The sequence below is a fragment of the Rhipicephalus microplus genome, chromosome 9, assembly GCF_043290135.1.
Source record: "Rhipicephalus microplus isolate Deutch F79 chromosome 9, USDA_Rmic, whole genome shotgun sequence".
NCBI lineage: Eukaryota > Metazoa > Arthropoda > Arachnida > Ixodida > Ixodidae > Rhipicephalus > Rhipicephalus microplus.
The window spans coordinates 68,641,964-68,661,167 of NC_134708.1; the positions used below are offsets into that span (position 1 = coordinate 68,641,964).

At 45.7% G+C, this 19,204-nt stretch overlaps 29 non-coding genes across 29 annotated transcripts; all 29 read right to left on the minus strand.

Moving 5' to 3' along the window:
* Window positions 1-268: 268 nt before the first annotated feature.
* TRNAD-GUC (transfer RNA aspartic acid (anticodon GUC)) lies at window positions 269-340 on the minus strand. The gene has a single exon. It is a non-coding gene; the product is annotated as a tRNA-Asp (tRNA).
* Window positions 341-560: 220 nt separating this feature from the next.
* On the minus strand, window positions 561-632 carry TRNAD-GUC (transfer RNA aspartic acid (anticodon GUC)). Its single transcript has one exon. It is a non-coding gene; the product is annotated as a tRNA-Asp (tRNA).
* Window positions 633-1,445: 813 nt separating this feature from the next.
* TRNAD-GUC (transfer RNA aspartic acid (anticodon GUC)) lies at window positions 1,446-1,517 on the minus strand. The gene has a single exon. It is a non-coding gene; the product is annotated as a tRNA-Asp (tRNA).
* Window positions 1,518-1,741: 224 nt separating this feature from the next.
* Window positions 1,742-1,813, minus strand: TRNAD-GUC (transfer RNA aspartic acid (anticodon GUC)). Its single transcript has one exon. It is a non-coding gene; the product is annotated as a tRNA-Asp (tRNA).
* Window positions 1,814-2,327: 514 nt separating this feature from the next.
* Window positions 2,328-2,399, minus strand: TRNAD-GUC (transfer RNA aspartic acid (anticodon GUC)). Its single transcript has one exon. It is a non-coding gene; the product is annotated as a tRNA-Asp (tRNA).
* Window positions 2,400-2,619: 220 nt separating this feature from the next.
* Window positions 2,620-2,691, minus strand: TRNAD-GUC (transfer RNA aspartic acid (anticodon GUC)). The gene has a single exon. It is a non-coding gene; the product is annotated as a tRNA-Asp (tRNA).
* A 518-nt stretch (window positions 2,692-3,209) lies between these two features.
* TRNAD-GUC (transfer RNA aspartic acid (anticodon GUC)) lies at window positions 3,210-3,281 on the minus strand. Its single transcript has one exon. It is a non-coding gene; the product is annotated as a tRNA-Asp (tRNA).
* A 508-nt stretch (window positions 3,282-3,789) lies between these two features.
* Window positions 3,790-3,861, minus strand: TRNAD-GUC (transfer RNA aspartic acid (anticodon GUC)). The gene has a single exon. It is a non-coding gene; the product is annotated as a tRNA-Asp (tRNA).
* Window positions 3,862-4,082: 221 nt separating this feature from the next.
* Window positions 4,083-4,154, minus strand: TRNAD-GUC (transfer RNA aspartic acid (anticodon GUC)). The gene has a single exon. It is a non-coding gene; the product is annotated as a tRNA-Asp (tRNA).
* A 1,097-nt stretch (window positions 4,155-5,251) lies between these two features.
* On the minus strand, window positions 5,252-5,323 carry TRNAD-GUC (transfer RNA aspartic acid (anticodon GUC)). The gene has a single exon. It is a non-coding gene; the product is annotated as a tRNA-Asp (tRNA).
* A 508-nt stretch (window positions 5,324-5,831) lies between these two features.
* TRNAD-GUC (transfer RNA aspartic acid (anticodon GUC)) lies at window positions 5,832-5,903 on the minus strand. The gene has a single exon. It is a non-coding gene; the product is annotated as a tRNA-Asp (tRNA).
* Window positions 5,904-6,125: 222 nt separating this feature from the next.
* TRNAD-GUC (transfer RNA aspartic acid (anticodon GUC)) lies at window positions 6,126-6,197 on the minus strand. Its single transcript has one exon. It is a non-coding gene; the product is annotated as a tRNA-Asp (tRNA).
* Window positions 6,198-6,708: 511 nt separating this feature from the next.
* On the minus strand, window positions 6,709-6,780 carry TRNAD-GUC (transfer RNA aspartic acid (anticodon GUC)). The gene has a single exon. It is a non-coding gene; the product is annotated as a tRNA-Asp (tRNA).
* Window positions 6,781-7,001: 221 nt separating this feature from the next.
* On the minus strand, window positions 7,002-7,073 carry TRNAD-GUC (transfer RNA aspartic acid (anticodon GUC)). Its single transcript has one exon. It is a non-coding gene; the product is annotated as a tRNA-Asp (tRNA).
* Window positions 7,074-7,878: 805 nt separating this feature from the next.
* Window positions 7,879-7,950, minus strand: TRNAD-GUC (transfer RNA aspartic acid (anticodon GUC)). Its single transcript has one exon. It is a non-coding gene; the product is annotated as a tRNA-Asp (tRNA).
* A 226-nt stretch (window positions 7,951-8,176) lies between these two features.
* TRNAD-GUC (transfer RNA aspartic acid (anticodon GUC)) lies at window positions 8,177-8,248 on the minus strand. The gene has a single exon. It is a non-coding gene; the product is annotated as a tRNA-Asp (tRNA).
* Window positions 8,249-8,473: 225 nt separating this feature from the next.
* Window positions 8,474-8,545, minus strand: TRNAD-GUC (transfer RNA aspartic acid (anticodon GUC)). The gene has a single exon. It is a non-coding gene; the product is annotated as a tRNA-Asp (tRNA).
* Window positions 8,546-8,764: 219 nt separating this feature from the next.
* On the minus strand, window positions 8,765-8,836 carry TRNAD-GUC (transfer RNA aspartic acid (anticodon GUC)). Its single transcript has one exon. It is a non-coding gene; the product is annotated as a tRNA-Asp (tRNA).
* A 219-nt stretch (window positions 8,837-9,055) lies between these two features.
* Window positions 9,056-9,127, minus strand: TRNAD-GUC (transfer RNA aspartic acid (anticodon GUC)). The gene has a single exon. It is a non-coding gene; the product is annotated as a tRNA-Asp (tRNA).
* Window positions 9,128-9,351: 224 nt separating this feature from the next.
* Window positions 9,352-9,423, minus strand: TRNAD-GUC (transfer RNA aspartic acid (anticodon GUC)). The gene has a single exon. It is a non-coding gene; the product is annotated as a tRNA-Asp (tRNA).
* A 512-nt stretch (window positions 9,424-9,935) lies between these two features.
* Window positions 9,936-10,007, minus strand: TRNAD-GUC (transfer RNA aspartic acid (anticodon GUC)). Its single transcript has one exon. It is a non-coding gene; the product is annotated as a tRNA-Asp (tRNA).
* A 223-nt stretch (window positions 10,008-10,230) lies between these two features.
* Window positions 10,231-10,302, minus strand: TRNAD-GUC (transfer RNA aspartic acid (anticodon GUC)). Its single transcript has one exon. It is a non-coding gene; the product is annotated as a tRNA-Asp (tRNA).
* A 509-nt stretch (window positions 10,303-10,811) lies between these two features.
* Window positions 10,812-10,883, minus strand: TRNAD-GUC (transfer RNA aspartic acid (anticodon GUC)). Its single transcript has one exon. It is a non-coding gene; the product is annotated as a tRNA-Asp (tRNA).
* A 4,884-nt stretch (window positions 10,884-15,767) lies between these two features.
* On the minus strand, window positions 15,768-15,839 carry TRNAD-GUC (transfer RNA aspartic acid (anticodon GUC)). Its single transcript has one exon. It is a non-coding gene; the product is annotated as a tRNA-Asp (tRNA).
* Window positions 15,840-16,063: 224 nt separating this feature from the next.
* Window positions 16,064-16,135, minus strand: TRNAD-GUC (transfer RNA aspartic acid (anticodon GUC)). Its single transcript has one exon. It is a non-coding gene; the product is annotated as a tRNA-Asp (tRNA).
* Window positions 16,136-16,939: 804 nt separating this feature from the next.
* TRNAD-GUC (transfer RNA aspartic acid (anticodon GUC)) lies at window positions 16,940-17,011 on the minus strand. The gene has a single exon. It is a non-coding gene; the product is annotated as a tRNA-Asp (tRNA).
* Window positions 17,012-17,519: 508 nt separating this feature from the next.
* Window positions 17,520-17,591, minus strand: TRNAD-GUC (transfer RNA aspartic acid (anticodon GUC)). Its single transcript has one exon. It is a non-coding gene; the product is annotated as a tRNA-Asp (tRNA).
* Window positions 17,592-17,813: 222 nt separating this feature from the next.
* Window positions 17,814-17,885, minus strand: TRNAD-GUC (transfer RNA aspartic acid (anticodon GUC)). Its single transcript has one exon. It is a non-coding gene; the product is annotated as a tRNA-Asp (tRNA).
* A 508-nt stretch (window positions 17,886-18,393) lies between these two features.
* TRNAD-GUC (transfer RNA aspartic acid (anticodon GUC)) lies at window positions 18,394-18,465 on the minus strand. Its single transcript has one exon. It is a non-coding gene; the product is annotated as a tRNA-Asp (tRNA).
* Window positions 18,466-19,204: the final 739 nt, after the last annotated feature.

Below are 19,204 nucleotides of genomic sequence, written 5' to 3' on the forward strand. Positions count from 1 at the left end.
CACCCGCGTGACAGGCGGGGATACTGACCACTATACTAACGAGGATATGTGTATGCACGGAAGACACGACGGTGTTGTCAGCGAGATCACAACTCTAGCTTGACATGACTGTTTCAGTGGGAGAGGAAAAAAACAAAGACACCTGGCACTAGAGTTTTCCCATTATATTAGCTTACTCTGGAGGAGATGGAGAGAACGAAGTTTATTTTGCTGATTGGTATAGCAGTGCAGGTTCAATTTCCCCCCTATGGTAACTAAAAAATTACTGCTCCCCGTCGGGGAATTAAACCCCGGTCTCCCGCGTGACAGGCAGGGATACTGACCACTATACTAACGAGGATATGCGCATGACGGCAGACACGACGGTGTTGTCTGCGAGATCAACACTCTAGCTTGACACGACTGTTTCAGTGGGAAAGAAAAAAAACAGACACCTGGCGCTAGAGCTTCCCCATTATAATAGCTTACTCTGGAGGAGATGGAGAAAACGAAGATTATTTTGCCGAATGGTATATTAGTGCAGGTTGAATTTCCGACCTATGGTAACTAAAAGATTACTGCTCCCCGTCGGGAAATCGAACCCCGGTCTCCCGCGTGACAGGCGGGGATACTGACCACTATACTAACGAGGATATGCGCATGCACGGCAGACACGACGGTATTGTCTGCGAGATCACAACTCTAGCTTGACATGAACGTTTCAGTGGGAGAGGAAAAAACACAAAGACACCTGGCGCTAGAGCTTCCACATTATATTAGCTTACTCTGGAGGAGATGGAGAGAACGAAGATTATTTTGCCGAATGGTATAGCAGTGCAGGTTCAATTTCCAACCTATGGAAACTAAAAAATTACTGCTGCCCATCGGGGAATCGAACCCCGGTCTCCCACGCGACAGGCGGGGATACTGACCACTATACTAACGAGGATATGCGCATGCACGGCAGACACGACGGTGTTGTCTGCGAGATCAACACTCTAGCTTAATACGACTGTTTCAGTGGGAGAGAAAAAAAAACAGACACCTGGCACTTGAGCTTCTCCATTATATTAGCTTACTCTGGAGGAGATGGAGAAAACGAAGATTATTTTGCCGAATGATATATTAGTGCACGTTGAATTTCCACCCTGTGGTAACTACAAAATTACTGCTCCCCGTCCGGGAATTAAACCCCGGTCTCCCGCGTGACAGGCAGGGATACTGACCACTATACTAACGAGGATATGCGCATGACGGCAGACACGACGGTGTTGTCTGTGATATCAACACTCTAGCTTGACACGACTGTTTCAGTGGAAGAGAAAAAAAAACAAAGACACCTGGCGCTAGAGCTTCCACATTATATTAGCTTACTCTGGAGGAGATGGAGAAAACGAAGATTATTTTGCCGAATGGTATAGCAGTGCAGGTTCAATTTCCACCCTATGGTAACTAAAAAGTTACTGCTCCCCGTCGGGGAATCGAACCCCGGTCTCCCGCGTGACAGGCGGGGATACTGACCACAATACTAACGAGGATATGTGCATGCACGGCAGACACGATGGTGTTGTCAGCGAGATCACAACTCTAGCTTGACATGACTGTTTCAGTGGGAGAGGAAAAAAAACAAAAGACACCTGGCGCTAAAGCTTCCCCATTATATTAGCTTACTTTTGAGGAGATAGAGAGAACGAAGATTATTTTACGATTGGTATAGCAGTGCAGGTTCAATTTCCACCCTATGGTAACTAAGAAAGTACTGCTCCCCGTCGGGGAATCGAACCCCGGTCTCCCGCGTGACAGGCGGGGATACTGACAACTATACTAACGAGGATTTGCGCATGCACGGCAGACACGACGGTGTTGTCAGCGAGATCACAACTCTAGCTTGACATGACTGTTTCAGTGGGACAGAAAAAAAGAACACCTGGCGCTAGAGCTTCCCCATTATATTAGCTTACTCAGGAGGAGATGGAGAAAACGAAGATTATTTTGCCGAATGATATATTAGTGCAGGTTGAATTTCCACCCTATGGTAACTAAAAAATTACTGCTCACTGTCGGGGAATTAAACCCCGGTCACCCGCGTGACAGGCGGGGATACTGACCACTATACTAACGAGGATATGTGTATGCACGGAAGACACGACGGTGTTGTCAGCGAGATCACAACTCTAGCTTGACATGACTGTTTCAGTGGGAGAGGAAAAAAACAAAGACACCTGGCACTAGAGTTTTCCCATTATATTAGCTTACTCTGGAGGAGATGGAGAGAACGAAGTTTATTTTGCTGATTGGTATAGCAGTGCAGGTTCAATTTCCCCCCTATGGTAACTAAAAAATTACTGCTCCCCGTCGGGGAATTAAACCCCGGTCTCCCGCGTGACAGGCAGGGATACTGACCACTATACTAACGAGGATATGCGCATGACGGCAGACACGACGGTGTTGTCTGCGAGATCAACACTCTAGCTTGACACGACTGTTTCAGTGGGAAAGAAAAAAAACAGACACCTGGCGCTAGAGCTTCCCCATTATAATAGCTTACTCTGGAGGAGATGGAGAAAACGAAGATTATTTTGCCGAATGGTATATTAGTGCAGGTTGAATTTCCGACCTATGGTAACTAAAAGATTACTGCTCCCCGTCGGGAAATCGAACCCCGGTCTCCCGCGTGACAGGCGGGGATACTGACCACTATACTAACGAGGATATGCGCATGCACGGCAGACACGACGGTATTGTCTGCGAGATCACAACTCTAGCTTGACATGAACGTTTCAGTGGGAGAGGAAAAAACACAAAGACACCTGGCGCTAGAGCTTCCACATTATATTAGCTTACTCTGGAGGAGATGGAGAGAACGAAGATTATTTTGCCGAATGGTATAGCAGTGCAGGTTCAATTTCCAACCTATGGAAACTAAAAAATTACTGCTGCCCATCGGGGAATCGAACCCCGGTCTCCCACGCGACAGGCGGGGATACTGACCACTATACTAACGAGGATATGCGCATGCACGACAGACACGACGGTGCTGTCAGCGAGATCACAACTCTAGCTAGACATGACTGTTTCAGTGGGAGAGGAAAAAAAACAGACACCTGGCGCTAGAGCTTCCCCATTATATTAGCTTACTCTGGAGGAGATGGAGTAAACGAAGATCATTTTGCCGAATGGTATAGCAGTGCAAGTTCAATTTCCACCCTATGGTAACTAAAAAATTACTGCTCCCCGTCGGGGAATCGAACCCCGGTCTCCCGCGTGACAGGCGGGGATACTGACCACTATACTAACGAGGATATGCGCATGCACGGCAGACACGACGGTGTTGTCAGCGAGATCACTACTCTCGCTTGACATGACTTTTTCAGTGGGACAGAAAAAAACACCTGGCGCTAGAGCTTCCCCTTTATATTAGCTTACTCTGGGGGAGATGGAGAAAACGAAAATATTTTTGCCGAATGATATATTAGTGCACGTTGAATTTCCACCCTGTGGTAACTAAAAAATTACTGCCTCCGTTGGGAAATTAAACCCCGGTCTCCCGCGTGACAGGCAGGGAAACTGACCACTATACTAACAAGGATATGCGCATGACGGCAGACACGACGGTGTTGTCTGCGAGATCAACACTCTAGCTTGACACGACTGTTTCAGTGGGAGAGAAAAAAAAACAGATACCTGGCGCTAGAGCTTCCCCTTTATATTAGCTTACTCTGGAGGAGATGGAGAAAACGAAGATTATTTTGCCGAATGGTATATTAGTGCAGGCTGAATTTCCACCCTATGGTAACTAAAAGATTACTGCTCCCCGTCGGGGAATCGAACCCCGGTCTCCCGCGTGACAGGCGGGGATACTGGCCACTATACTAACGAGGATATGCGCATGCACGGCAGACACGACGGTGTTGTCTGCGAGATCAACACTCTAGCTTAATACGACTGTTTCAGTGGGAGAGAAAAAAAAACAGACACCTGGCACTTGAGCTTCTCCATTATATTAGCTTACTCTGGAGGAGATGGAGTAAACGAAGATCATTTTGCCGAATGGTATAGCAGTGCAAGTTCAATTTCCACCCTATGGTAACTAAAAATTACTGCTCCCGGTCGGGGAATCGAACCCCGGTCTCCCGCGTGACAGGCGGGGATACTGACCACTATACTAACGAGGATATGGGCATGCACGGGAGACACGACGGTGTTGTCAGCGAGATCACAACTCCTACTTGACATGACATTTCAGTGGGACAGAAAAAAAACACCTGGCGCTAGAGCTTCCCCATTATATTCGCTTACTCTGGGGGAGATGGAGAAAACGAAGATTATTTTGCCGAATGATATATTAGTGCAGGTTGAATTTTCACCCTATGGTAACTAAAAAATTACTGCTCCCCGTCCGGGAATTAAACCCCGGTCTCCCGCTTGACAGGCAGGGATACTGACCACTATACTAATGGAGGATATGCGCATGACATCAGACACGACGGTGTTGTCTGCGATATCAACACTCTAGCTTGACACGACTGTTTTAGTGGGAGAGAAAAAAACAGATACCTGGCGCTAGAGCTTCCCTTTTATATTAGCTTACTCTGGAGGAGATGGAGAAAACGAAGATTATTTTGCCGATTGTATATTAGTGCAGGTTGAATTTCCACCCTATGGTAACTAAAAGATTACTGCTCCCCGTCGGGGAATCGAACCCCGGTCTCCCGCGTGACAGGCGGGGATACTGGCCACTATACTAAGGAGGATATGCGCATGCACGGCGGACACGACGGTATTGTCTGCGAGATCACAACTCTAGCTTGACATGACTGTTTCAGTGGGAGAGGAAAAAAACAAAGACACCTGGCGCTAGAGCTTCCCTTTTATATTAGCTTACTCTGGAGGAGATGGAGAAAACGAAGATTATTTTGCCGATTGTATATTAGTGCAGGTTGAATTTCCACGCTATGGTAACTAAAAGATTACTGCTCCCCGTCGGGGAATCGAACCTCGGTCTCCCGCGTGACAGGCGGGGATACTGGCCACTATACTAAGGAGGATATGCGCATGCACGGCAGACACGACGGTGTTGTCAGCGAGATCACAACTCTAGCTTGACATGACTGTTTCAGTGGGAGAGGAAAAAAAACAAAGACACCTGGTGCTAGAGCTTCCCCATTATATTAGCTTACTCTGGAGGAGATGGAGAGAACGAAGATTATCTTGCCGATTGGTATAGCAGTGCAGGTTCAATTTCCACCCTATGGTGACTAAAAAATTACTGCTCCCCGTTGGGGAATCGAACCCCGGTCTCCCGCGTGACAGGCGGGGATACTGACCGCTATACTAACGAGGATATGCGCATGCACGGCAGACACGACGGTGTTGTCAGCGAGATCAAAACTCTAGCTTGACATGACTTTTTCAGTGGGACAGAAAAAAACACCTGGCGCTAGAGCTTCCCCTTTATATTAGCTTACTCTGGGGGAGATGGAGAAAACGAAAATATTTTTGCCGAATGATATATTAGTGCACGTTGAATTTCCACCCTGTGGTAACTAAAAAATTACTGCCTCCGTTGGGAAATTAAACCCCGGTCTCCCGCGTGACAGGCAGGAAAACTGACCACTATACTAACAAGGATATGCGCATGACGGCAGACACGACGGTGTTGTCTGCGAGATCAACACTCTAGCTTGACACGACTGTTTCAGTGGGAGAGAAAAAAAAACAGATACCTGGCGCTAGAGCTTCCCCTTTATATTAGCTTACTCTGGAGGAGATGGAGAAAACGAAGATTATTTTGCCGAATGGTATATTAGTGCAGGTTGAATTTCCACCCTATGGTAACTAAAAGATTACTGCTCCCCGTCGGGGAATCGAACCCCGGTCTCCCGCGTGACAGGCGGGGATACTGGCCACTATACTAACGAGGATATGCGCATGCACGGCAGACACGACGGTGTTGTCTGCGAGATCAACACTCTAGCTTAATACGACTGTTTCAGTGGGAGAGAAAAAAAAACAGACACCTGGCACTTGAGCTTCTCCATTATATTAGCTTACTCTGGAGGAGATGGAGTAAACGAAGATCATTTTGCCGAATGGTATAGCAGTGCAAGTTCAATTTCCACCCTATGGTAACTAAAAAACTACTGCTCCCGGTCGGGGAATCGAACCCCGGTCTCCCGCGTGACAGGCGGGGATACTGACCACTATACTAACGAGGATATGGGCATGCACGGGAGACACGACGGTGTTGTCAGCGAGATCACAACTCCTACTTGACATGACATTTCAGTGGGACAGAAAAAAAACACCTGGCGCTAGAGCTTCCCCATTATATTCGCTTACTCTGGGGGAGATGGAGAAAACGAAGATTATTTTGCCGAATGATATATTAGTGCAGGTTGAATTTTCACCCTATGGTAACTAAAAAATTACTGCTTCCCGTCCGGGAATTAAACCCCGGTCTCCCGCTTGACAGGCAGGGATACTGACCACTATACTAATGGAGGATATGCGCATGACATCAGACACGACCGTGTTGTCTGCGATATCAACACTCTAGCTTGACACGACTGTTATAGTGGGAGAGGAAAAAAACAAAGACACCTGGCGCTAGAGCTTTCACATTATATTAGCTTACTCTGGAGGAGACGGAGAAAACGAAGAATATTTTGCCGAATGGTATAGCAGTGCATGTTCAATTTCCACCCTATGGTAACTAAAAAATTACTGCTTCCCGTCGGGGAATCGAACCCCGGTCTCCCACGTGACAAGCGGGGATACTGACCACTATACTAACGAGGATATGTGCATGCACGGCAGACACGACGGTGTTGTCTGCGAGACCAACACTCTAGCTTGACACGACTGTTTCAGTGGGAGAGAAAAAAAACAGATACCTGGCGCTAGCGCTTCCCCTTTATATTAGCTTACTCTGAAGGAGATGGAGAAAACGAAGATTATTTTGCCAATTGGTATAGCAGTGCAGGTTCAATTTCCACCCTACGGTAACTAAAAAATTACTCCTCCCCGTTGGGGAATCGAACCCCGGTCTCCCGCGTGACAGGCGGGGATACTGACCACTATACTAACGAGGATTTGCGCATGCACGGCAGACACGACGGTGTTGTCAGCGAGATCACAACTCTAGCTTGACATGACTGTTTCAGTGGGAGAGGAAAAAAAACAAAGACACCTGGTGCTAGAGCTTCCCCATTATATTAGCTTACTCTGGAGGAGATGGAGAGAACGAAGATTATTTTGCCGATTGGTATAGCAGTGCAGGTTCAATTTCCACCCTATGGTGACTAAAAAATTACTGCTCCCCGTTGGGGAATCGAACCCCGGTCTCCCCCGTGACAGGCGGGGATACTGACCGCTATACTAACGAGGATATGCGCATGCACGGCAGACACGACGGTGTTGTCAGCGAGATCACAACTCTCGCTTGACATGACTTTTTCAGTGAGACAGAAAAAAAACACCTGGCTCTAGAGCTTCCCCATTATATTAGCTTACTCTGGGGGAGATGAGAAAACGAAGATTATTTTGCCGAATGATATATTAGTGCACATTGAATTTCCACCCTGTGGTAACTACAAAATTACTGCTCCCCGTCCGGGAATTAAACCCCGGTCTCCCGCGTGACAGGCAGGGATACTGACCACTATACTAACGAGGATATGCGCATGACGGCAGACACGACGGTGTTGTCTGTGATATCAACACTCTAGCTTGACACGACTGTTTCAGTGGAAGAGAAAAAAAAACAGACACCTGGCGCTAGAGCTTTCACATTATATTAGCTTACTCTGGAGGAGATGGAGAAAACGAAGATTATCTTGCCGAATGGTATAGCAGTGCAGGTTCAATTTCCACCCTATGGTAACTAAAAAGTTACTGCTCCCCGTCGGGGAATCGAACCCCGGTCTCCCGCGTGACAGGCGGGGATACTGACCACAATACTAACGAGGATATGTGCATGCACGGCAGACACGATGGTGTTGTCAGCGAGATCACAACTCTAGCTTGACATGACTGTTTCAGTGGGAGAGGAAAAAAAAAACAAAAAACACCTGGCGCTAGAGCTTCCCCATTATATTAGCTTACTTTGGAGGAGATAGAGAGAACGAAGATTATTTTACGATTGGTATAGCAGTGCAGGTTCAATTTCCACCCTATGGTAACTAAGAAAGTACTGCTCCCCGTCGGGGAATCGAACCCCGGTCTCCCGCGTGACAGGCGGGGATACTGACCACTATACTAACGAGGATATGTGTATGCACGGAAGACACGACGGTGTCGTCAGCGAGATCACAACTCTAGCTTGACATGACTGTTTCAGTGGGAGAGTAAAAAAAAACAAAGACACCTGGCGCTAGACTTTCCCCATTATATTAGCTTACTCTGGAGGAGATGGAGAGAACGAAGATTATTTTGCCGATTGGTATAGCAGTGCAGGTTCAATTTCCACCCTATGGTAACTAAAAAATTACTGCTCCCCGTTGGGGAATCGAACCCCGGTCTCCCGCGTGACAGGCGGGGATACTGACCACTATACTAACGAGGATATGCGCATGCACAGCAGACACGACGGTGTTGTCAGCGAGATCACAACTCTCGCTTGACATGACTTTTTCAGTGGGACAGAAAAAAAAAACACCTGGCGCTAGAGCTTCCCCATTAGATTAGCTTACTCTGGGGGAGATGGAGAAAACGAAGATTAATTTGCCGAATGATATATTAGTGCAGGTTGAATTTCCACCCTATGGTAACTAAAATATTACTGCTCCCCGTCGGGGAATTAAACCCCGGTCTCCCGCGTGACAGGCAGGGATACTGACCACTATACTAACGAGGATAAGCGCATGACGGCAGACACGACGGTGTTGTCTGCGAGATCAACACTCTAGCTTGACACGACTGTTTCAGTGGGAGAGAAAAAAAACAGATACCTGGCGCTAGAGCTTCCCCTTTATATTAGCTTACTCTGGAGGAGATGGAGAAAACGAAGATTATTTTGCCGATTGTATATTAGAGCAGGTTGAATTTCCACCCTATGGTAACTAAAAGATTACTGCTCCCCGTCGGGGAATCGAACCCCAGTCTCCCGCGTGACAGGCGGGGATACTGGCCACTATACTAACGAGGATATGCGCATGCACGGCAGACACGACGGTATTGTCTGCGAGATCACAACTCTAGCTTAACATGACTGTTTCAGTGGGAGAGGAAAAAAAACAAAGACACCTGGCGCTAGAGCTTCTACATTATATTAGCTTACTCTGGAGGAGATGGAGAGAACGAAGAATATTTTGCCGATTGGTATAGTAGTGCAGGTTCAATTTCCACCCTATGGTAACTAAAAAAGTACTGCTCCCCGTCGGGGAATCGAACCCCGGTCTCCCGCGTGACAGGCGGGGATACTGACCACTATACTAACGAGGATATGTGTATGCACGGAAGACACGACGGTGTTGTCAGCGAGATCAAAACTCTAGCTTGACATGACTGTTTCAGTGGGAGAGGAAAAAAAACAAAGACACCTGGCGCTAGAGTTTCCCCATTATATTAGCTTACTCTGGAAGAGATGGAGAGAACGAAGATTATTTTGCCGATTGGTATAGCAGTGCAGGTTCAATTTCCACCCTATGGTAACTAAAAAATTACTGCTCCCCGTTGGGAAATCGAACGCCGGTCTCCCGCGTGACAGGCGGGGATACTGACCACTATACCAACGAGGATATGCGCATGCACGGCAGACACGACGGTGTTGTCAGCGAGATCACAACTCCTACTTGACATGACATTTCAGTGGGACAGAAAAAAAACACCTGGCGCTAGAGCTTCCCCATTATATTCGCTTCCTCTGGGGGAGATGGAGAAAACGAAGATTATTTTGCCGAATGATATATTAGTGCAGGTTGAATTTCCACCCTATGGTAACTAAAAAATTACTGCTCCCCGTCGGGGAATCGAACCCCGGTCTCCCGCGTGACAGGCGGGGATACTGACCACTATACTAACGAGGATATGTGCATGCACGGCAGACACGACGGTATTGTCTGCGAGATCACAACTCTGGCTTAACACGACTGTTTCAGTGGGAGAGAAAAAAAAAACAGACACCTGGCACTTGAGCTTCTCCATTATATTAGCTTACTCTGGAGGAGATGGAGTAAACGAAGATCATTTTGCCGAATGGTATAGCAGTGCAAGTTCAATTTCCACCCTATGGTAACTAAAAAATTACTGCTCCCGGTCGGGGAATCGAACCCCGGTCTCCCGCGTGACAGGCGGGGATACTGACCACTATACTAACGAGGATATGGGCATGCACGGCAGACACGACGGTGTTGTCAGCGAGATCACAACTCCTACTTGACATGACATTGCAGTGGGACAGAAAAAAAACACCTGGCGCTAGAGCTTCCCCAATATATTCGCTTACTCTGGGGGAGATGGAGAAAACGAAGATTATTTTGCCGAATGATATATTAGTGCAGGTTGAATTTTCACCCTATGGTAACTAAAAAATTACTGCTCCCCGTCCGGGAATTAAACACCGGTCTCCCGCTTGACAGGCAGGGATACTAACCACTATACTAATGGAGGATATGCGCATGACATCAGACACGACGGTGTTGTCTGCGATATCAACACTCTAGCTTGACACGACTGTTTCAGTGTGGAGAGAAAAAAAACAGATACCTGGCGCTAGAGCTTCCCTTTTATATTAGCTTACTCTGGAGGAGATGGAGAAAACGAAGATTATTTTGCCGATTGTATATTAGTGCAGGTTGAATTTCCACCCTATGGTAACTAAAAAATTACTGCTCCCGGTCGGGGAATCGAACCCCGGTCTCCCGCGTGACAGGCGGGGATACTGACCACTATACTAACGAGGATATGCGCATGCACAGCAGACACGACGGTGTTGTCAGCGAGATCGGCAGCAGTGCACAAGAAAGGCGTACCTCTGACGCTCAATCTACTGCTTTTGCAGATTTCCCTGCCAAGTCGGCCTACCGAGCCTCGTGGAAATACTGCCGTTTCTTCAACGAACAAGCAAGACACGCTGGCCCCCGGACATCGCTTCGGCGTTTCTGCGCAGCCATTTCGGCGCATGAGCCTATCAAGTCAGCTGACACGGAGGGAGTGACGGCGAACAGTAGAAAAGACGGCGGAATCCTGCGGCTCGCTTAGTTCGGCAGCAGTGCACAAGAAAGGCGTACCTCTGACGCTCAATCTACTGCTTTTGCAGATTTCCCTGCCAAGTCGGCCTACCGAGCCTCGTGGAAATACTGCCGTTTCTTCAACGAACAAGCAAGACACGCTGGCCCCCGGACATCGCTTCGGCGTTTCTGCGCAGCCATTTCGGCGCATGAGCCTATCAAGTCAGCTGACACGGAGGGAGTGACGGCGAACAGTAGAAAAGACGGCGGAATCCTGCGGCTCGCTTAGTTCGGCAGCAGTGCACAAGAAAGGCGTACCTCTGACGCTCAATCTACTGCTTTTGCAGGTGAGGCTAGTCCCATTTGTTTCTCTGGCATAGGAGTGCACTGCTGCCGAACATAGCGTCTTTGCTGTTGTTGTGCATGACATTTTGGAAATGGGAAGTAAGGGCTCTGGAAAAGATACTTCAGATTCTAAAGAGTTACGTGACCTGTTCAGGGCGTTTGAGAACTTCAAACGGGATTTCCGGGTAGAAATGAAGGAACTGAAAGAGGGAGTGTCTTTTTGTTCTGATGTATGCAATGATGTTAAAGACGTCGCAGAAGATATCAGGACATTAAGGCAGGAAATGAAGGAACTGCTTAGTGAAAACAGGAAACTAAAGACAGAGAATGAGCGCCTGTCGAAGAAGTGTGATGAGCTAGAGCAGTATCAGCGTTCAAATAACCTGGAGATTAAAGGCATACCACCTGGTAGTGATGCTCTCAGTATTCTTCAAAAGATTGGGGATAGCGTGGGTGAGACCGTTGACACGTCAGATATTGACATTTGTCACTGGGTTCGCACGCCAAAACCTACAATTCAGAACATTCTTGCTCGGTTCGTCAGGCGTGGAAAGAGGAATGATTTTCTGGCTAAATGTAGAAAGAGGAGATTAGACACTTCAATGCTTGGTCTTAGACCAGGGGCTGCTATTTTTGTAAATGAGCACCTAACTCAAGCTAACAAGGCGCTGCTTTCAGCCGCCATCCAAAGGAAAAAGGAAAAACAATGGAAGTTTGTCTGGACTTCTGGTGGTAGAGTGCTTGCCCGTAAGGATGAATCTTCTGCTGTGGTTAATGTGACCTGTCAAGATGACATAGAAAAAATGTGCTGAGTTTGCTGAGTGTATCTTGCGTGTACCAATGTTGTTTTTCGTTGTTCACTATGAGTGTTTTCAGTGAAACTCATAAGTATTACAATGTTCTTGATTTAAAATCGTGTTATCCACAAAATAAAAATTTCCTTTCTGCTTTACATGTGAATGCCAGGAGTATTAGAAGTAAAATAGACGACATAAGCATTTTTCTAGACACCGCGGCAATAAACTTTGATATGCTCATGTTCACTGAAACGTGGTTAACCGATGATAATAATGTCCCAAGTTTTCCTGGATATCGATCTGAGCATCTTTGCCGCGCGGACAGAAAAGGAGGCGGAGTCGCAATTTATGTAAAAGAAAAATATACCCATGAAAAACTAGAACTGTCGGTAATCACAACAGATTTTGAATGTTTGGCTATAAAGGTTGATAAACTTGTAGCGATTGTCATTTATAGGCCGCCTCAAGGGCACAAAACACGTTTTTTAGAGTTTATAGACACACTCCTATCTTCCCCATTACTTCACAACACTTCTTATGTTATCATGGGGGACATTAATATCAATCTTGCTGCAAACGATACGCCCGCCGTACATTTTGAGACACTGCTTTCTGCGTTTGGTTGTGCAAATCATGTATGTTCCCCTACCAGAGTGACCAGGGACAGTGCAACATTACTCGATATATGCGTTACAAATTCGAACCCAGCGGAGATCATAAGCGGTATCGTGTCAAGTGATCTTAGCGATCATTTGCCAGTTTTTTGTTACATACCCTTGTTATTGAAACACCAAAAGCAACAGAAGGAAACCTTCGTCCGACGCAACATAAATAGTGAAAGTAAGAACTTATTCTTTCAGCTCGTCAAAGCAGTAGATTGGAATGATATATATAAGATAAAAGATGCTGATGAGGCCTATAATGGTTTTTTGAATGCATTACGTCACTGTTACAACACGGCATTTCCTAGGAAAGAAGTCTCTTTTCAAAAGAGAAAAACTTGCCGGAAACCTTGGATAGACTGCTCGCTTTATAAACGTATTCAAATAAAAAATGGCCTTTTTAAAAATTTTTTAAGCATACGAGAACCCGAAGCATTTGCCGAGTACAAAAAATACCGCAACGCACTTACATCAGACTTAAAAAAGGCTAAACGAGAATATTATCAGAAAAAATTTCAGAACATATGTGATAACCCAAGAAGGGTCTGGGAAACAGTGGATGCCCTTACTGGGAGAAAGAAAGCAAGACATGACATCACAGAAATGCAAGAGGAAAACGTGGTGCTGCGTGGAGAGAACCTAGCCAATGCTATAAATCGTCATTTCGTCAATGCGGGCGCGTATAGTGGTTTTTCTGAAAGAGAAGATGACTCGTGTTTCGAAGAAACAACAGCTATGCAGAATTCAATCTTTATGCTTCCTACTGACAGTGCTGAGATAGCTAACCTAATAAAAAAACTTAAGAGCAATGTGACGCCAGGTATAGACGAAATCACCGCAGCTGAACTAAAGTTGATATGTCCGCTAATATCCGAGGCGCTTGCTTACATAGTAAATCTTGTACTGAAAACAGGCGTGTTTCCGGCACAGTTAAAAGTTGCAAGGGTAACCCCAATTTACAAAGGAGGTGGCATCAATAATATGTCAAATTATAGACCCGTTTCAGTACTCTCGACATTATCAAAGGTTTTTGAAGGCGTTATTCACGACAGGTTGTTATCCTTTTTCAATAAGTATGGCATCATCACAACATGTCAGTATGGTTTTCAGAAAAACAAGTCTACTGAACAAGCGTTAACGATTATTAAAGATCAAATAATTACAAATATGGAAAATAAGAAATTTACGCTTGGTTTATTTTTGGACTTAAAAAAAGCCTTCGATTCAATACATTATGATATATTGTTACGGAAACTATCACGGTACGGCATACGTGGGGTCACCCTTAAGCTATTACAAAACTATTTGCATAACCGGTACCAACTAGTACAAATGAAGACAGCCACATCAAGTCGGCTTCAGTTGACCCAAGGAGTTCCGCAGGGTTCTATACTGGGTCCTTTGCTCTTTTTGCTTTATGTTAATGATATTGTATGTATACCCGCCTCACCACAGCTTATTATGTATGCAGACGACACAAATGTATTTTTCACATCAGATCACTTAGAAATACTAGAAAAAAATGTAAATGAATATATGACGTCACTCTCAAACTGGCTTAATCAAAACAAGCTACAGTTAAATGCCAAGAAGACGACATATATTATATTTCGCCCAGTAAATAAACATGTTAAATATGACATAAAGATAAGCTTTGACGGGAACATCATAAAACGAGAAAAACATCAAAAATTTCTGGGGGTATGGTTCAGTGAAGACTTAACGTGGAATGTCCACGTTAATCATTTAGTTAGGCAACTTGCGGGAACGGTAGGATGCCTGTACAGAATTGGTTCCCTCAATCCTCAGTGGCTGAAGAAAAATTTGTACAATGCCCTATTCTATTCGAGACTTTGTTACGGCGTACTAGTATGGGGTACCACAACAGCGAAAAATTATAACAAACTTATAATGCTACAAAAGAAAATACTTCGCTGTTATGAAAATTACCAGGGTAGAATAGACCGTTTGCGCACTTCAGTGCTCTTTGATAAACATGAAATCTTAAAGGCAAACCAAATATATTATTTTAAACTGCTTCAAGAGGTACACAAAAATAAGTGGTATAAACAAAAAGAAAATGACCAACGTTATCCTGCAAGAAGAAACTTACAGCGTTTACCGAGAACCAGGACAAATTACGGAAAGCAAACACTGCATTACCAATCAACGCGAATAGTAAATGAATTCCAAAATGGCTTGCAGTTTGACGTCAGCCTAGGGACATTTAAAAAACAAGTTAAAGAAATTTTGATCAAAAAAGAAATAACTTATCATCACTAATCTATATTGTGTAAAAAGAGTAGGTAGAATGTTAATGTTAAGAAAGTAAGTAGTTCACTATGGTATACGATGCATCCATTTTATGTTCCTGCATCTGTATTATGCTAAGTGTATTATATGTTGCTTGTTTTTTTTTATTATTCCTGTATTTCTTTTGTTAGCGCTCATGTGGTACATGACATGTTAGTTTTTGTTGCTTGTTTGTATCTGCAAAAAAAAAAAAAAAAAAGTGCATCTGTGACGAACTACAGGTGCAGAGGCCTTTGTCAGGCGTATGAAACGCCTTTTGCTTCTGTATCCTTTTTCTTGCCTTTCAAGAAATAAAATAAATTACTACTACTACTACTACTAGATCACAACTCTCGCTTGACGTGACTTTTTCAGTGGGACAGAAAAAAAAACACCTGGCGCTAGAGCTTCCACATTATATTAGCTTACTCTGGAGGAGACGGAGAAAACGAAGATTATTTTGCCGAATGGTATAGCAGTGCAGGTTCAATTTCCACCCTATGGTAACTAAAAAGTTACTGCTCCCTGTCGGGGAATCGAACCCCGGTCTCCCGCGTGACAGGCGGGGATACTGACCACTATACTAACGAGGATATGTGCATGCACGGCAGACACGACGGTGTTGTCAGCGAGATCACAACTCTAGCTTGACATGACTGTTTCAGTGGGAGAGGAAAAAAAACAAAGACACCTGGTGCTAGAGCTTCCCCATTATATTAGCTTACTCTGGAGGGGATGGAGAGAACGAAGATTATTTTGCCGATTGGTATAGTAGTGCAGGTTCAATTTCCACCCTATGGTAACTAAAAAAGTACTGCTCCCCGTCGGGGAATCGAACCCCGGTCTCCCGCGTGACAGGCGGGGATACTGACCACTATACTAACGACGATATGTGTATGCACGGAAGACACGACGGTGTTGTCAGCGAGATCAAAACTCTAGCTTGGCATGACTGTTTCAGTGGGAGAGAAAAAAAACAAAGACACCTGGCGCTAGAGTTTCCCCATTATATTAGCTTACTCTGGATGAGATGGAGAGGACGAAGATTATTTTGCCGATTGGTATAGCAGTGCAGGTTCAATTTCCACCCTATGGTAACTAAAAAATTACTGCTCCCCGTTGGGAAATCGAACGCCGGTCTCCCGCGTGACAGGCGGGGATACTGACCACTATACCAACGAGGATATGCGCATGCACGGCGGACACGACGGTGTTGTCAGCGAGATCACAACTCCTACTTGACATGACATTTCAGTGGGACAGAAAAAAAACACCTGGCGCTAGAGCTTCCCCATTATATTCGCTTACTCTGGGGGAGATGAAGAAAACGAAGATTATTTTGCCGAATGATATATTAGTGCAGGTTGAATTTTCACCCTATGGTAACTAAAAAATTACTGCTCCCCGTCGGGGAATTAAACCCAGGTCTTCCGCGTGACAGGCAGGGATACTGACCACTATACTAACGAGGATATGCGCATGACGGCAGACACGACGGTGTTGTCTGCGAGATCAACACTCTAGCTTAACACGACTGTTTCAGTGGGAGAGAAAAAAAAACAGACACCTGGCACTTGAGCTTCTCCATTATATTAGCTTACTCTGGAGGAGATGGAGTAAACGAAGATCATTTTGCCGAATGGTATAGCAGTGCAAGTTCAATTTCCACCCTATGGTAACTAAAAAATTACTGCTCCCCGTCGGGGAATCGAACCCCGGTCTCCCGCGTGACAGGCGGGGATACTGACCACTATACTAACGAGGATATGCGCATGCACGGCAGACACGACGGTGTTGTCAGCGAGATCACTACTCTCGCTTGACATGACTTTTTCAGTGGGACAGAAAAAAAACACCTGGCGCTAGAGCTTCCCCTTTATATTAGCTTACTCTGGGGGAGATGGAGAAAACGAAAATATTTTTGCCGAATGATATATTAGTGCACGTTGAATTTCCACCCTGTGGTAACTAAAAAATTACTGCCTCCGTTGGGAAATTAAACCCCGGTCTCCCGCGTGACAGGCAGGGAAACTGACCACTATACTAACAAGGATATGCGCATGACGGCAGACACGACGGTGTTGTCTGCGAGATCAACACTCTAGCTTGACACGACTGTTTCAGTGGGAGAAAAAAAAAACAGATACCTGGCGCTAGAGCTTCCCCTTTATATTAGCTTACTCTGGAGGAGATGGAGAAAACGAAGATTATTTTGCCGAATGGTATATTAGTGCAGGTTGAATTTCCACCCTATGGTAACTAAAAGATTACTGCTCCCCGTCGGGGAATCGAACCCCGGTCTCCCGCGTGACAGGCGGGGATACTGGCCACTATACTAACGAGGATATGCGCATGCACGGCAGACACGACGGTGTTGTCTGCGAGATCAACACTCTAGCTTAACACGACTGTTTCAGTGGGAGAGAAAAAAAAACAGACACCTGGCACTTGAGCTTCTCCATTATATTAGCTTACTCTGGAGGAGATGGAGTAAACGAAGATCATTTTGCCGAATGGTATAGCAGTGCAAGTTCAATTTCCACCCTATGGTAACTAAAAAATTACTGCTCCCGGTCGGGGAATCGAACCCCGGTCTCCCGCGTGACAGGCGGGGATACTGACCACTATACTAACGAGGATATGGGCATGCACGGCAGACACGACGGTGTTGTCAGCGAGATCACAACTCCTACTTGACATGACATTTCAGTGGGACAGAAAAAAAACACCTGGCGCTAGAGCTTCCCCATTATATTCGCTTACTCTGGGGGAGATGGAGGAAACGAAGATTATTTTGCCGAATGATATATTAGTGCAGGTTGAATTTTCACCCTATGGTAACTAAAAAATTACTGCTCCCCGTCCGGGAATTAAACCCCGGTCTCCCGCTTGACAGGCAGGGATACTGACCACTATACTAATGGAGGATATGCGCATGACATCAGACACGACGGTGTTGTCTGCGATATCAACACTCTAGCTTGACACGACTGTTTCAGTGGGAGAGAAAAAAAACAGATACCTGGCGCTAGAGCTTCCCTTTTATATTAGCTTACACTGGAGGAGATGGAGAAAACGAAGATTATTTTGCCGATTGTATATTAGTGCAGGTTGAATTTCCACCCTATGGTAACTAAAAGATTACTGCTCCCCGTCGGGGAATCGAACCCCGGTCTCCCGCGTGACAGGCGGGGATACTGGCCACTATACTAACGAGGATATGCGCATGCACGGCAGACACGACGGTATTGTCTGCGAGATCACAACTCTAGCTTGACATGACTGTTTCAGTGGGAGAGCAAAAAAAAAACAAACACACCTGGCGCTAGAGCTTCCACATTATATTAGCTTACTCTGGAGGAGACGGAGAAAACGAAGATTATTTTGCCGATTGGTATAGCAGTGCAGGTTCAATTTTCACCCTATGGTAACTAAGAAAGTACTGCTCCCCGTCGGGGAATTAAACCCTGGTCTCCCGCGTGACAGGCGGGGATACTGACCACTATACTAACAAGGATATGCGCATGATGGCAGACACGACGGTGCTGTCTGCGATATCAACACTCTAGCTTGACACGACTGTTTCAGTGGGAGAGAAAAAAAAACAGATACCTGGCGCTAGAGCTTCCCCTTTATATTAGCTTACTCTGGAGGAGATGGAGAAAACGAAGATTATTTTGCCGATTGTATATTAGTGCAGGTTGAATTTCCACCCTATGGTAACTAAAAGATTACTGCTCCCCGTCGGGGAATCGAACCCCGGTCTCCCGCGTAACAGGCGGGGATACTGGCCACTATACTAAGGAGGATATGCGCATGCACGGCAGACACGACGGTATTGTCTGCGAGATCACAACTCTAGCTTGACATGACTGTTTCAGTGGGAGAGGAAAAAAACAGACACCTGGCGCTAGAGCTTCCACATTATATTAGCTTACTCTGGAGGAGATGGAGAAAA